The 16,101-nt window shown below is 38.6% G+C and overlaps 1 protein-coding gene across 1 annotated transcript in view; it reads left to right on the top strand.

Moving 5' to 3' along the window:
• Nucleotides 1-16,101, top strand: part of polybromo (protein) — a 702,481-nt gene that overhangs the window by 82,051 nt on the left and 604,329 nt on the right. The gene's annotated exons all lie outside the window — the stretch shown is intronic.

Genomic DNA, 16,101 nt, shown 5'->3' on the forward strand with positions numbered 1-16,101 from the left:
CCTTCCATGGTAGTTGAGAGAGAATATTACTTTTGTTTTCATAAGAGCAATCATTCCAAACATTTTGTTTTTATACTGTCTATTGATGGCTTTCAGAAATAGGTTCTGTTATCCTACACGAACAGAGTGGTGGTTCCCAGTGGACCACTGTGCAAGAACAAGAATAAAGCATTCTGCATGTGGCTGCTAATGAATTTTTAATCGGCATGCAAAGAATTCGGAAATGTTTGGAATATCTTGGAGTTTCACCTGATGCATGCCAATGGTAACAGCCTTTTTGCATCCAACATATTCATGCACATTTTTATCACTGGCACTCCTTCACGTCTTATTTGATAAACTGAACTGAACTGTTTGAATACAAGGTATTGACTAATCAAACAGTCCATATCTCAAGTTTACATGAAATAAGATAATTTACACAATTAGCATACATAGGATCATGAAAGGCTTCACTCCATTTGTTTTAAGGCTTCATTCCATTTGTTCAACCACGTTCCATCATTTTTTGTAAGCATTAATATCTGGTTTGATCTGGTATGGTAGGCATCCACATTTCATTTCTACATGCCATACAGAACTGACTTGCCTCTGACATGTATGTCCAATTTGTTGAGACATCCTTTCACTTGTTAGGCAACCTACATTTTTATGGGGCATTTCTGCATTATGAAAAGCAGCCAAGGCTGGGCTAAATGAAATTTCCCTCAATAGTAGATTAGTTGTAAAGGACCAGTTATATGGTCTCCTCATTGTCCTGACTTATTTTTACTTGAGGGGAGGGGATACCTAAAACAACCAGTATACAGGATTGAGGTATCAATCCAGGATGAGTTCTTGTGTTCGACATGCTGTTAAAGAGATATGTTGATCCCATAACAGTTGCACCAGCTGCAGGAATTGCTTGTTGATGTATAGTACATTTAGCCTGAAGGTGAATATTTTATTTAATAAACAGAATTAAATTAATGACAGAATATAATAAACAAATGAAAAAATAAAGACCGAGCACTTCTTATTTGACTAGCAAAATTTCAAGTAGCTTTACTTGGCAAGAGGGCATTTTGGAAGCCGTATTCATGGAAATATTTTTGTTTGGTATTGATCAGCTAACATGCATCCAGAGTTTGACAGGACTGTTCTAAATTACTGACTGTGCTTAAAATAGCATGCAAGTACTCTTAAATCTGGATTTATGAATATTTGAATACAAGATGATTTGATAGTTCAGCTGATGGTTTACTGAAAAGAAATTTATAAAAGAAAGGCAACAAAAGAAATTAATGCAAGTGAAGGAATTAATAGTTAGAAAAGAAAAGAATGTGACAAAATAATGCTAAAGTTCGAGGAGTAAAACAGTTTGAAGGATTCCTGTGTTCATTTTGTTTGCTTATCATGAATATTTAATATCCAAGGAATATAAAATGTATTTAAAAGACCATATGAGTGACTACAGTTAAGTAAAGTAAGGGACCAAAATAATTTGAGATGAGTGTTCAAGGGGAAGATCACATATCACAAGGGATGATTTTTGTGTAGCCATTAAGAAATTTCTATCAAAACTGGAACATCATTTATACTATAATTTATGCTGCAATTCTGTAATTCTTCATGGCATAGCCAATATGAATATTAAGAAAAAACGCTACCTTTTCAAAAATTCTTTTCAGTTTAAAACCGTTAAACTATCTTGAACATAAATTGATGGAAAATAGCTCTGTGTATGTTACTGAAGAGATCGTGATAGAAATTGATGAATGGTCTTAGAAGAGTTGTGGCTGGAATGATAATCTGACAAGTATGTTCTAGAACACCAGGAGGAAGGAAATAAAATGAACTCATCAGTACATGAGTTAAAATTTTGAATATATAATTTCTTAATATATATTCTGATGTTGTGATGATGGGGAATTCTCCCATTTTTACTGGAGGGAGGGGCACCTCCGTAGCCAGGTGGGCAGGAGCAGCAGTACGTAGCACAAGCTTCTTGATTACCGGGTTCGAGCCCGTGACCACCAAATACAGAGGATGCGGAAAGGGGATGACCACCGCATGTCCCCACGGAGCAATATGGCCTTAGTTGCTAATGCTCCTAAAAAAAAACTGGAGGGAGGAAATTCTATCTCCCTGGTAGGACATAAATGCAACACAGAACAATGCAGCGTGGGAAACAGTCAGTTTAAACTGTTATAAATTATTAATTTGTATTATACAAATCAATTTAAGCTTATTTTGGAAATAGCCAATGGCAGAACAGTTTACATATTTGTTAAACAAATATGTAAACCTACATATGTATTGAATTAAGGGCATCTAGATTTTTTCTGGTGCCATAGTATGCAATGGGTCCTGCAGTTTTGTGACCAAGTACAAGCTTGAAGTCACAACTTCCTTACTTGTAGCTGTGCATGCTAACCATAGAACTACATCCAGTCCCAATATATAACCTTCTTATGTTTCCTTTGGAGAAGTGGATCATAGCATTGTAGTGATATTCTCATCTTGGTATTGTTGTCAACTGGTCAGCTGTGTATCAATGAATAGGCATTCTAGGAAGAGGAATGTAGTAAGCTACCACTGGCAAAAATTGCCACAGTTGAAATACATGATAATTAGCTGTGCAGTGGCTTCATTATCATGATCAGGGAAATGTTCAGCTATAAGTATTCAGCGATAACTAATGTTTGAATGAATAATCCATAAGATAATTCCATTTTTTGCTGTCTTGGTGGTTACTTGGAAAAACCACAAGCAGTTGCAGTAACCTTTCAGACGTGTTATTCGTATGCATTTTAAGTCCACCAGCTACATTCTTTTGAGTCACGGAAAAGTTTCCTGTAGTTTAGGTCAACATAAATCCTATTGTGTTGATAATGTGTGGGAGCCCTTTTATAGAAATTACCATATGGTGGAGAGGGGGTAATGATTTGATTATATATTGTAATTTTTTGAAGATCCCAAAAATTTTTTTTGTTATAAGATAGGGCCCTGCTGTTGTTTCAACTTCTTATGTATGCTTGTATATCTGTATTTTTCACCAAAAAAAAAAAAAAATTCATCAGATCTTCCTGTTAGGATTCCTTGTTTAAACTTCTTACACTCACAAATACATTCTCTCTGAAGCTCTTTTAGCATCCAAAATATATGGTCTAGTTTGTGTCAAAACACCCAGGTCTCATTATTTACACCCTTCAGCTCTACTCCACCTAGTGTAAAGTTATTTGCAGGTCATTATTCCCAAATTTAGCACTGTACATCTAGCAGAATTAAAATATTTCTCCAACCATCCATGAAACCTGTCCAAATCATTCCAAAGAAGCACGCCCTGATTTTTATCATTAACCACTCTCCTGGCCTTTATATCATCTGCAGATTTCAATTTCATATCGGCCCTTGGTGCCAGGCATTACAGTGAAAAGAAAATGCTCTCTAAATTACACCAATTTATACAGTTTTTTTTTTTTTCTCGAGTATAGTTCTTGTTCAGTTTAAAAGTTTTTATTACATTCACATTAATAATAGTAAACTTAGTAAACCAGCCAGTGCTTTACATGCAAACTATGGAAGCAAGGGGAAAAAATCCATAAATATAAAGTGGAGAACAAAGTCACAGACTCAAAAACAAGAAGACACAGCTGCTCAACATTTTCAGGTGTTGAAACAGATGTATCAGTTCCTCCAGACACATCTATTGCTAATTTGGCACATTCTTTGCTCTCAAATTCCAATCAGTGCCATTCACAACATGTAGCTGAACAAGCCAGTAATACCTCAGTTACCGTTCCAGCCAAATTTCCTCCAAAGACAGAAAATCAGATGTGACGAACACCACAATCACACTCCACCGGAATGGATATTATTGAACAGAATGACCTGGATGGTGGAATTTTAGAACTCCATGTAAATGATGAGATGAATATAATTTCCTAAAGAAAGTCAAAACCAAAACAGGTTGTCAAGTAATCTATATCTAAAAAGCATTCTAAATCAACAACTACCATAAAACCAAATAATGGAAAGAGTCCTTCAATGGAATTATAGAAGCTTTTGGAATGCAAAAGATGATTTAAACAATGTTATCAATTAGTATGCTCCAGCAGGCATATCCTTGCAGGAAACTCACTTAAATTCATAAGTGTATGCCGCATTGTTAAAAATTATACTAACTTTAGACTAGATAGGAGTACTGATTTGCCAGCCCAGCGAGGGGTGGCAGGTCTTGTTTGAAACAATATTCCATCCAGACATGTTTCAGACTTTTAGAATTAGTGGCATTGTGCGTTGTAATTAGTATAACTCTTACAATGGCTTCCACATATTTCCCTCCTAATTTCTCTTTCTGCTCAAATGAGCTAGAAAATCTAAACGGTTTCAGCTGTCATCTCCATTCTACTTGGGGATTTCAATGTTCATCATCCACTCTGGGGATCTGCAATGATTGACAGAGAGGTAAACTAATAAAATTCATGCTTGATGTTTATCAGTTCACCCTGTTGAATATTGTTGAGCCTACCTATATCCGTTTTCCTACAGAATCCATAACTGTTATAACTGCCATAGATTTCAGTCTGTTCTCCTACCCTATATACTAATACAATGGGATCAGTTCTTGATGACCCACTAAACAGCCAACACTTACCAATTCTGTGCAGGCTTCAAACATGAACAAACTCACCTCCAATGCATCACTCCATTTTGAAATTCTTAGAGCACATTTGAATCTGAATATAGCACTTACTTTCAGTTTGATGATGATATTGTCTAGTCCTGGTTCATTAGCATTTAGCATTAGCATTAGTAGAGGCATTTGATGCAAGAAAGCAAGCTTATGCAGCATCAGCCAAAAAAAAAAAAAAAAACCCACTTCCACTTCACCCCTCTCTTCGTTCAAAATACCTGTCCAGCTGAGCCTTAAACTTATTTAGGCTATCAACCTCCACCACAAGGGATGGAAGTCTGTTCCACCAACCAACCACCCGCTGGCTAAAGGCAAATTTCCGCACATCTATCCTACATCTGTCTTTCCTCAATTTGAATTTATGCCCTCTCAGGTGATTTTTCTGAGCTAGAGGAAGAATCCCATCAGCATTGAGCATGCTTAAACCATTCAAGGCTTTATACACCTCTATCAGATCACCTCGCTGGTGCCTAGTCTCCAGACACTGTAATTTGCAAAACTTAAGCCTTTCTTCGTAAGAGCACCCCTTTGTTCCATTCACTAATCTTGTTGCCCTTCTCTGTACTCGTTCCAGCAGCTCTACATCCTTCTTGAAATGAGGCCTCCAGACCTGTATACAGTACTCTAGGTGTGGCCTGACCATCGCCTTATACAATGGAATAATCACCTCCTTATCCCTGCTGGAAAAATTCCTGTATATCATTGACAATACTCCATGAGCTACTCTTGCAGCCCGTCTGCACTGCTCAGAGAACTTCATATCTGCCTGCACAACCACCCCCAAGTCCCTTTCATTCTCTACTACTGTCAGTGTAGTACCACAGAGTTGATACGTTGCTCTGGGGTTGCTGTTTCCCATGTGTAGTACTTTACATTTGTCAATGTTAAACTTCATTTGCCACCTCTCAGCCCATCTGCTCAACCTTTCCAGATCCTGTTGCAGCAGCATAGTGTCAGTAGTGTCCTTGACAACCCTGCCAACCTTTGTATCGTCTGCAAACTTGGACATTAAGCCCGATATACCATCATCAATATCATTTATAAATACAGAAAACAATAATGGATCCAACACTGAGCCCTGAGGGACTCCACTAATAACATTAGTCCACGATGAGCAGTGTCCATTGATTACCACTCTCTGTCTTCTCCCCCTCAACCACCCCTTTATCCATAGCAGCAATTTGCCTCCAATGTCACACTGCTCCAATTTGTGTAGCAGTCTTCCATGTGCAATAGTATCAAAAGCCTTTCTAAGATTGTTCAAGGTTTAGGCCTAAATGGTTGTCAGATGAACTAATGAGACATGTGGCAGAGAAGAAAAATGCATGGGATACATATAAATTAATGGGTGACATGGAAGCCTATGATAGATATAAGTTGGTCTGTAACCAAGTCACAAAGGAGATTAGGCAGGCAAAGGCAGACTACGAAAAATCCTTGGCAAAGGATGCAAAGAAAAACAGAAAAGAGTTCTTTACATACTTGAACTCGAGAAGGAAAGGGATGAATCAGATTGGTCCACTGGATATTGATGGTTCAACAGTTGAGGATCCTGCTCAGGTGGCTAACAATCTAAACGAGTATTTTGCATCTACATTCACGCATGAGGAGTTATTCAGGAAGGAGAATGATGTAGGTAAAGTAAACATTGGCAGTGAGCTGGATGATTTTGTAATAACTGAGAGGAAAGTGGAGGAGAGATTGTTGAGGATAAACATAAAAAAGGCACCTGGGGTGGATGGGATCTATCCAGTTATATTAAAGGAGGCAGCAAAGGAAGTATGCAAACCCCTAGCCATAATTATGAGAGCTTCTTTGGACTCAGGGGAGGTACCCATAGACTGGAGATGTGCAAATGTAACCCCAATTCACAAAGGAGGATCAAAGGCTGACACAAGTAATTATAGACCTGTTAGTTTAACTTCTGTTCCAGGTAAATTAATGGAGGCACTGGTTAAAGAAGCACTGCAGGATCATCTAGACAAGAATTCAGTTATAGCTCAGACGCAGCATGGTTTTGTTAAGGGCAGGTCTTGCCTGACCAATTTGATTGGATACTATGATGTAGTCACAAAAGAACTGGATGCAGGGAATAACTTTGATATTATATATTTGGATCTTAGAAAGGCTTTTGATACTGTTGCACATGGAAGACTGCTGCACAAATTGGAGCAGTGTGGCATTGGAGGCAAATTGCTGCTATGGATAAGGGGATGGTTGAGTGGCAGAAGACAGAGAGTGGTAATCAATGGACACTGCTCAACGTGGACTAATGTTATTAGTGGAGTTCCTCAAGGTTCAGTGTTGGGTCCGTTGTTGTTTTCGGTGTTTATGAATGATATTGATGATGGGATATCAAGTTTAATGTCCAAGTTTGCAGATGATAGAAAGGTTGGCAGGGTCGTCAAGGACACTACTGACGCTATGCTGCTGCAACAGGATCTGGAAAGGTTGAACAGATGGGCTGAGAGGTGGCAAATGAAGTTTAACATTGACAAATGTAAAGTACTGCATATGGGAAACAGTAACCCCAGAGCAACGTATCAACTCTGCGGTACCACACTGACAGTGGTGGAGAATGAAAAGGACCTGGGGGTAATTGTGCAGGGAGATATGAAGTTCTCTGAGCAGTGCAGACGAGCTGCAAGAGTAGCTCATGGTGTCTTGTCAATGATATACAGGAATTTTTCTAGCAGGGATAAGGAGGTGATTATTCCCTTGTATAAGGCAATGGTTAGGCCACATCTTGAGTACTGTATACAGGTCTGGAGGCCTCATTTCAAGAAGGATGTAGAGCTGCTGGAACGGGTACAGAGAAGGGCAACAAGATTAGTAAATGGAACAAAGGGTTGCTCTTACGAAGAAAGGCTTAAGTTTTGCAAATTACAGAGTCTGGAGACTAGGCACCGGCGAGGTGATCTGATAGAGGTGTATAAGGCCTTGAATGGTTTGAGCATGCTCAATGCCAATGGGATTCTTCATCTTTCTCAGAATAATCACCTCAGAGGGCATAAATTCAAATTGAGGAAGGACGGATGTCGGATAGATGTGCGGAAATTTGCCTTTGGCCAGCGGGTGGTTGGTTGGTGGAACCGACTTCCATCACTTGTTGTTGAAGTTGATAGCCTAAACAAATTTAAAGCTCAACTGGACAGGTATTTCGAACGAACGGAGGGGTGAAATGGGAGAGGGTTTTTTTTTTTTTTTTGGCTGATGCTGAATAAGCTTGCTTTCTTGCATCGTATGCCTCTACTAATGCTAATGCTAATGCTAATGCTAAGATCCAAGTATATAATATCAAAGTTATTCCCTGCATCCAGTTCTTTTGTGACTGCATCATAGTATCCAATCAAGTTGGTCAGGCAAGACTTCCCCTTAACAAAACCATGCTGTGTCTGAGCTATAACTGAAGTCTTGTCTAAATGATCCTGCAGTGCTTCTTTAACCAGTGCCTCCATTAATTTTCCTGGAACAGAAGTTAAGTTCACAGGTCTATAATTACTTGTGTCAGCCTTTGATCCTCCTTTGTGAATTGGGGTCACATTTGCACATTTCCAGTCTATGGGTACCTCCCCTGAGTCCAAGGAAGCTCTCATAATTATGGCTAAGGGTTTGCTTACTTCCTTTGCTGCCTCCTTTAATATAACTGGATAGATCCCATCCACCCCGGGTGCCTTTCTTGTGTTTATCTTCAACAGTTTCTCCTCCACTTTACTCCCAGTTATTTCAAGATTCTGTAGCTTACTGCTAGAGTTGAATACACCTCTGGCATTCCCCTCGCTGAATAACTCCTCATGTGTGAATGTCGATGCAAAATATTCATTTAGTTTGTTAGCTACCTGAGCAGGATCATCAACAGTTGACCCATCAATATCAAGTGGACCAATCTGATTCATCCCCTTCCTTCTAGAGTTTACATAAGTAAAGAACTCTTTGCTGTTTTTCTTTGCATCCCTAGCCAAGGATTTCTCGTAATCTGCCTTCGCCTGCCTAACCTCCTTTGTAACTTGGTTGCATATCAACTTGTATCTATCATAGGCTTCTGTGTCATGTGTTAATTTGTATGTATCCCATGCATTTTTCTTCTCTGCCATATGCCTCATTAGTTCATCTGACATCCATTTTGGCCTAAACCTTGAACAATATTTCTTAGTTGGTATGTAAAGCCTAGTAGCTTCCAAGATAAGTTCTTTGAATGCTTCCCATTTTGAATTTGCTGTTGGTAACATCATCAGTTGGTCCCACTGTATAGAATTTAAATACTGTCTCAGTCCATCGTAGTCGCCTTTACGGAAGCAATAACCCTTCCCTTTACCCCTGATGGTAGTTACCTCTTTGAGTAAATCCCACTTCAGCACACTGTGATCACTGCCACCTAGTGGTTCATTTATCTGCAGATTCTTAATGCATGAAGAATCACTGCTGATAATCAAATCAAGAGTATTACTCCCTCTAGTTGCCTCCCGAACATGCTGATGTCGAAAACAATCATCCAATAAATCCATTCATAGATAATATCACTGAACATATTGCTAACCAGATTTTACTCCCTCAATTTGAGCACCTGTACATGGTGAGGGACCTTCCAGTGATGCTACTGGGTTTCCAGATTAGCATCACTAGGATCCAGTACTCATACCTGGGTGAGAGGCACAGCCTTAACTCACCACTTTAGTCCCTGCTTAGAGGACAGGAAGTCCAGGACCAGTGCAAACTAGGATCAGTCGGTGGGTGGTTCTTACTGCATTCCAATAAGTCTTCTTCCTTTTGGTCCTAGGACAGGATCAGGACATTGGAAATGTGGGTATAATGCTCTAAGCCAGTGATTCCCAAACTACTGAGATCTATGTACTCTTTCAAAAAAAAAAAAAAAAAAAAAAAAGTTCGGACCCCCTTCAAATATAAAAAAAAAAGTTTGCAGAATCCTATAAACAACATATGCATATGTTATATGCATGTATATGACATACGCATATATATTTGTGGTCGACCACCATTTTGCAGCCCCTGGAATTGGTCTGCGGACCCCAATTTGTGATATGCTGCTTTAAGCAAACCATTCATATAAACAGTGCACAGTGCTAGTTTGTGACTGAGCCTCCCCTTTTAGGTATTTGTTATTTGGTTTTTTAGAAGCATTAGCAACTAAGGCCATATTGCTCCGGGATATGCGGTGGTCATTCCCTGACCTTTCCGCATCCTCCGTATTTGGTGGTGACGGTCTCGAACCCCGGTCTAATCAAGAAGCGTGTGCTATGCACTGCTGCTCCTACCCACCTGGCTATGGAGGCGCCGCTCCCCCTTTTAGGAGGTACTCACTTGCAAACTAGTGGTGGGTGAGGTACTTAAGGCATAAGAAATTTTTATTTTACTCCTATGAATAATTTAAATCCCTCTTTTTCTTTGGGGAGCCCCATCAAGGCTCCTTCTAAACCGATCAGATGACCCCAATAACACCAATGCAAAAAGACCCAGAACTGAAGATACGCCATCAGTGACACTGCTTTTCCTCATTCTCCATTCCACCAAAGGAGATGCAATCAAGAAAATGTCACCCTTAGTCATCCAGAAAGGATTAGAAGGGTTGGCAGGATCTCCAAAATCTGTGATAAGTCTACATATGATCTGGAGATCCTTTAGTTGAAGCCTTGTGTGCCAAACATGTCTAATAAATTCTGAAAGCCATATTCATAGGGGTAATATCTATCACCATAACACCCCTATAGAACTCTGAACTCTTCACATGATCTTATATAAGAGTCGGATCTTCTTCATGTCTCTGAAGAAGAGATCTGCTCTAATAATTGAAATAATAATAATAATTGAAAGATATAATGGTGTTCAAAGTGCATCACCTAGGAATTTCACATTTCTCTCTTTTATGCGATGGTATATTACATTAATGACTAGCATCACAAATAGAAATATAAACAAAGGATATTTATTAATAGTTAAATCAAATCTAAGTAATATTTGACAGGCACTCTCAAAATATTCCAAAATGAGCACTTGCAACCTTTATAAAACATTTTTGGTAAACACAACAATTATGGCTGAAATGTTATCAAAAGCCCTTAATTTGCTTCAGTTTATTATTTAATGGGAAAACAAAATGTAAAGTTCACCAGGTGCAAACTAATATTTAGTTGAACTGCCTGTGGCCCCAATGACAGCAGCACACTATCGAAGTATTGACAAGATCAATTTCTGAAGATAATCAACTGATAGTTTGTGGTTCCAAACACAAATTATGGCTTCCTGAAGTTCACAAAGACTCTTTGGTTTGTTTCTAGCAACTACAGATTCCACCTGATGCCAACAGTTCTCTATAGGATTCAGGTCTGGGCTGTTTCCTGCCCAGCTAAGAGTTGTAATGGACCATTCTTCCAACCATTTTTCATCTGTAACAAATGTAAATACATTACTGTCGAAACTCTAATGTAGAAATGAAACTAAAGTAACTACAGAAGTGCCTAATTACACCTTTGACCTGATGACAAGGAGCAGAGTCATCCTGAAAGATGCAGTTACTTGGCAGGTTGAAATTGCCTTTAATGGTTGGCAACAATTTGCCTTCCAATAAAGTCAGGTATCCATTGGCATTTACGGAACCTTTTATAAACTGCAGGTGACCTACTCCGCGATATGAAATGTACCCCCGTATCATTTGGCTGGTAGGGAATTTCACTGTAGACACCAATACAGTCTGGATGGTATTCTTCACCACATCTATGGCGAATTGTTTGTCTCCCATCAGAGCCATAAAGGTTGAATTTCTTCTCATCCAAGAAAATAACTGACTTCCACTGTTCAGGGGTCCATTTCACATGCTCTTTATACCAAATTATTTGGGCATTTTTCATTTTTTTGTGTGAGGAGAGGCTTCTTCTTAGGATGACAGGCTAGAAGTCCATTTTTGAAACGGCATCTTCTGACTGTTACTGCACTTGCTACCACTCTATATGTTCTTCCCGTTCTCTTTTCATAAGTGCTTCAAAACACAGTCCTGTTTTGGTGTAGAGACTCGTTTCCATCCGATTTCTTTTTTCCTATCAGCAGAACCAGTATTCTTGATTTTGGAAAGAAATCTACTCACTATCGACTGATTACAAAACACTCTATAAGCAATATGATGGGAAGAACATCTTTTCTCATATAAATCAACAATAGTACTCTTTCTTTGTGGCGTCAACTGCTTTGTGGCATAACTCGCCATCCTGACACAAGCAAGGAGTGGCTGCAACTCTTGCAGAGCATGCTTATATAGCTGAAAGTAACTGGTGAAGCAATATTATGTCATCACCATGTCAATCATATCTGATGCAATCTGTAAGAAATATTGCCATATACTTATGTTATTCGGATGACAATTACAATTTTAAATGGTGATGCACTTTCTTTGAACACGAGTGTAGTGTAAAGGTGTGACAGCTTCTAGCAAATATTGATGCACAAGGACTGGAATTTCATTCCAACTCAAGTTCTCCTCTTTACATTTAACACCCCATGGCTTCCAAGTTCCATCAATGCAGGCTACTTAAACTTGGTGTGACATAAGCACTGCGAAAGCAAAAATAAGAGTAGGAGTGTATTATAGGCCTAATGACTCAAATGAGTACAATGAACAATTGTACATAGAAATAGAGTGGGCTAGTAAATCAGAATGTCTTATAATGGGACATTTTAACTTCCCCCGGTGCCTCTGTAGCCAGGTGGGAAGGAGCAGCAGTGCGTAGCACACGCTTCTTGATTAGACCGGGGTTCGAGCCCGTCACCACCAAATACGGAGGATGCGGAAACATCAGGGAATGACCACCGCACATCCTGGAGCAATATGGCCTTAGTTGCTAATGCTCCTAAAAACCAAATAACAAACAAACTTTTAACTTCCCAGATATAGACTGGAACTTATGGGTTGGTCACTCGCACACTAGTAAGACTTTTGTGGATTTATTGGATGATTGTTTTCTGCAGCAGCATGTTCGAGAGGCAACCAGAGAGGGTAATACTCTTGATCTGGTTATCAGCAGTGATCATTTGCGTATTAAGAATTTGCAGATAAAGGAACCATTAGGTGGCAGTGATCACAGTGTACTGATGTGGGATTTACTTAAAGATATAATTACCATCAGGGGTAAAGGTTTTTGCTTCCTTAAAGGTGACTATAGTGGTCTCAGACAGTTTAAATTCTGTACAGTGGGACCAACTGATGATGTTACCAACAGTAAATTCTAAGTGGGAAGCATTAACGGAATTAATAGTGGAAGCTACTAAACGTTTCATACCTATTAAGAAATATTGTTCAAGGTTTAGGCCTAAATGGTTGTCAAATGAACTAATGAGACTCATGGCAGAGAAGAAAAATGCATGGGATGCATATAAATTATCAGGTGACACAGAAGCCTATGATATATATAAGCTAGTCTGTAATCAAGTCACAAAGGAGATTAGGCAGGCAAAGGCAAATTATGAGAAATCTTTGGCAAAGGATGCTAAGAAAAACAGCAAGGATTTCTTTACTTATATAAACTCTAAAAGGAAGGGGATGAATCTGATTGGTCCACTTGATATCGATGGTTTGATTGTTTATGATCCTGTTCAGATAGCAAGCAAACTGAATGAGTATTTTGCATCTACATTCACACACGAGGAGTTATTAAGGTTTGAAAATGCCACAAGGTTATCACATTGTAACAGGATGCTTAATGATTTTGTAATAACTGAGAGCAAAGTAGAGGAGAAATTGTCGAAGTTAAACATAAGAAAGGCACCTGGGGTGGATGTGATCTATCCAGTTATATTAAAGGAGGCTGCAAAGAAAGTAAACAAACCCTTAGCCATAATTATGAGAGCATCCTTGGACTCAGGGGAGGTCCCACGGACTGGAGATGTGCAACTGTGTCCCCAATTCACAAAGGGGGATCGAAGGGTGACACGTGTAATTACATACCAGTTAGTTTAACTTCTGTTCTGGGTAAAATAATGGAGTCGCTGGTTAAAGATGCATTGCAGGATCATCTAGACAAGACTACAGCAATCATTCAGACACAGCATGGGTTTGTTAAGGGAAAGGCTTGTCTGACAAATTTGATTGGTTATTATGATGTGGTTTCAAAGGAATGGATGCAAAAAATAATTTTGATATCATATACTTGAATTTCAGGAAAGCTTTTGACACTGTTGATAAATATACAAAACAACAGTGGACAAAACAACAGCATGGAAGACTACTGTACAAATTGGAGCAGAATGATATTAAGGGTAATAAATTAATGAATGGTTGAGTGGGAGAAGACAGAGGGTTGTAATCAGTGGGTGCTGCTATTTTTGGACTAATGTTATTAGTGGAGTCCCACGGGGTTCGGTTTTGGGTCCACTGTTGTTTTGTATATTTATCAGTGATATTGATGAAGGTATATCAGGCTTAGTATCGAAGTTTGCAGATGATACAAAGGTTGGTAGGGTTGTTAATGACAGTAATGGCAGTGTGTTACTGCAACAGGATCTAGAAAATTTGGGCAGATGGGCTGTGAAGTGGCAACTGAAGTTCAACATTGACAAATGCAAAGTACTGCATATGGGTAGAAGTAACCGCAGAGAAACGTACCAACTGTCTGGTACTACACTTAAGGATGTAGAAAATGAAAAAGACCTGGGAGTAATTGTGCAGTCAGATATGAAGTTTTCTGAGCAATGCAGACAGGCTGCCAGGGCAGATCATGGGGTGTTGCCAATGATATACAGGAATTTTGTTAGCAGGGAAAAGGAGGTGATTGTCACTCTGTATAAGGCAATGGTCAGGACATGCCCTGATTAATGCATGCAGGTCTGGAGGCCTTATTTTAAGAAGGATGTAGATTTGCTTGAGCGTGTACAGAGAAGGGCAACAAGATTGGTGAGGGCAATGAAAGGCTCCTCTTACCAAGAGAGGCTTAAGTTCTGTAAATTGCAGCACCTGGAGACTAGGCACCTGCGAGGTCATCTGATTGAGGTGTATAAGGCCTTGCACGGGTTGAGCCCGCTGAATTCTGATGGGATTCTTCCAGTTGTTCAGATTACAAAGCTAAGGGGGCATAAATTGAAATTGAGTAAGGACAGATGTAGAATAGATGTGCGGAAATTTGCCTTTAGCCAGCGGGTGGTTAATTGCTGGAACAAACTTCCATCTGTCGTTGTGGAAGTTGATAGGTTAAATAAATTTAAGGAGGAACTGGACAAATATTTAGAGGGGATTGTTTTGTAATTTTTTTTTTTTTTTTTTGGCTGATGCTGCATAAGCTGATACGCTTGCTTTCTTGCATCACTTCTACTACTACTACTACTTCCACTTCCCAATAAGGATATACATTCCAAATCCACTGAGCTTGCGGATTTGGAATAAAAGGCAGGCTACTGCATCAAGAATGTTATAATTCCGCCAATAATCTCGAATTGAAAGACTGCCTGTTCCATTAGTAGCTTCTACCAACTTCCCAATAAGGATATACATTCCAAATCCACTGAGCTTGTGGATTTGGAATGTATATCCTTATTTTACAAATTGCCAAGGAGAGCACCCTTGCTGTAGAGCTGTGGTTCTCAAGTGTGGCGACGGTTGCCAAATGCAGCTACCAAGACGTATGTGTGCAGCCACCAGACAATTTTCATAAATATCAAAATTTTTTATTTATTAAATTTCAGCATTAAAATACATTAATTTTTTTTAGTGTTGGCTGGCTTTGTTGCATTTATTATTTTATTTTAATATGTTTTGGAGTATTATGTTATGTTTACCATTTTATTTTAATAAATTCTCGTTTTGCATGTTCGTAGATCTTTATGACTATACATTAGATTACCCGAAGCTTAAAAAACCAAAACAAGGTTTTTTTTTTTTTTTGGTTTTTTTACTATATAACACATGTAATAAATAATAAAGATTCTTTAATTATTTCTTCGTATAATTTGGTTCCATACGAAAAGAAAATTTAGAAACTTGAATACCACATAATGGTGTTTGACCATCCATCCAATATTTTTTAATTTGTTTTTATATTTGCAGTTTAATAGTATAGTATTACAGTAGTTACAGTTTTATATGACATTGTTCTACAAAACTCAAAAATATATACGTTTCTCAGCTGACTTCAGAATAGAATCTTAAATTACATAACTTCTTATTATTAGTTATTGTTTTACAATCGCTTTAGGAATTTTGTTATTATTCCTATGTTATATGCATATAAATTCCATCTAACTATCATTGTTATCGGTAAAATAAATGTCTTAATAAAAAAAGGAATTATGCAGCCACCAGCTAAATCTCGTGGCCATTTTTGCAGCCAACAGAAAAAATCTCTTGAGAACCATTGCTCTAGAGCATGCAAACGGTGGAAGGACTGGTGGAACCAACAAATCTAAATAATGGCCACATTCAGATTCTC

The sequence above is a fragment of the Mastigoproctus giganteus genome, chromosome 2 (genome assembly GCF_048544385.1).
Source record: "Mastigoproctus giganteus isolate SK-2022 chromosome 2, ASM4854438v1, whole genome shotgun sequence".
NCBI lineage: Eukaryota > Metazoa > Arthropoda > Arachnida > Uropygi > Thelyphonidae > Mastigoproctus > Mastigoproctus giganteus.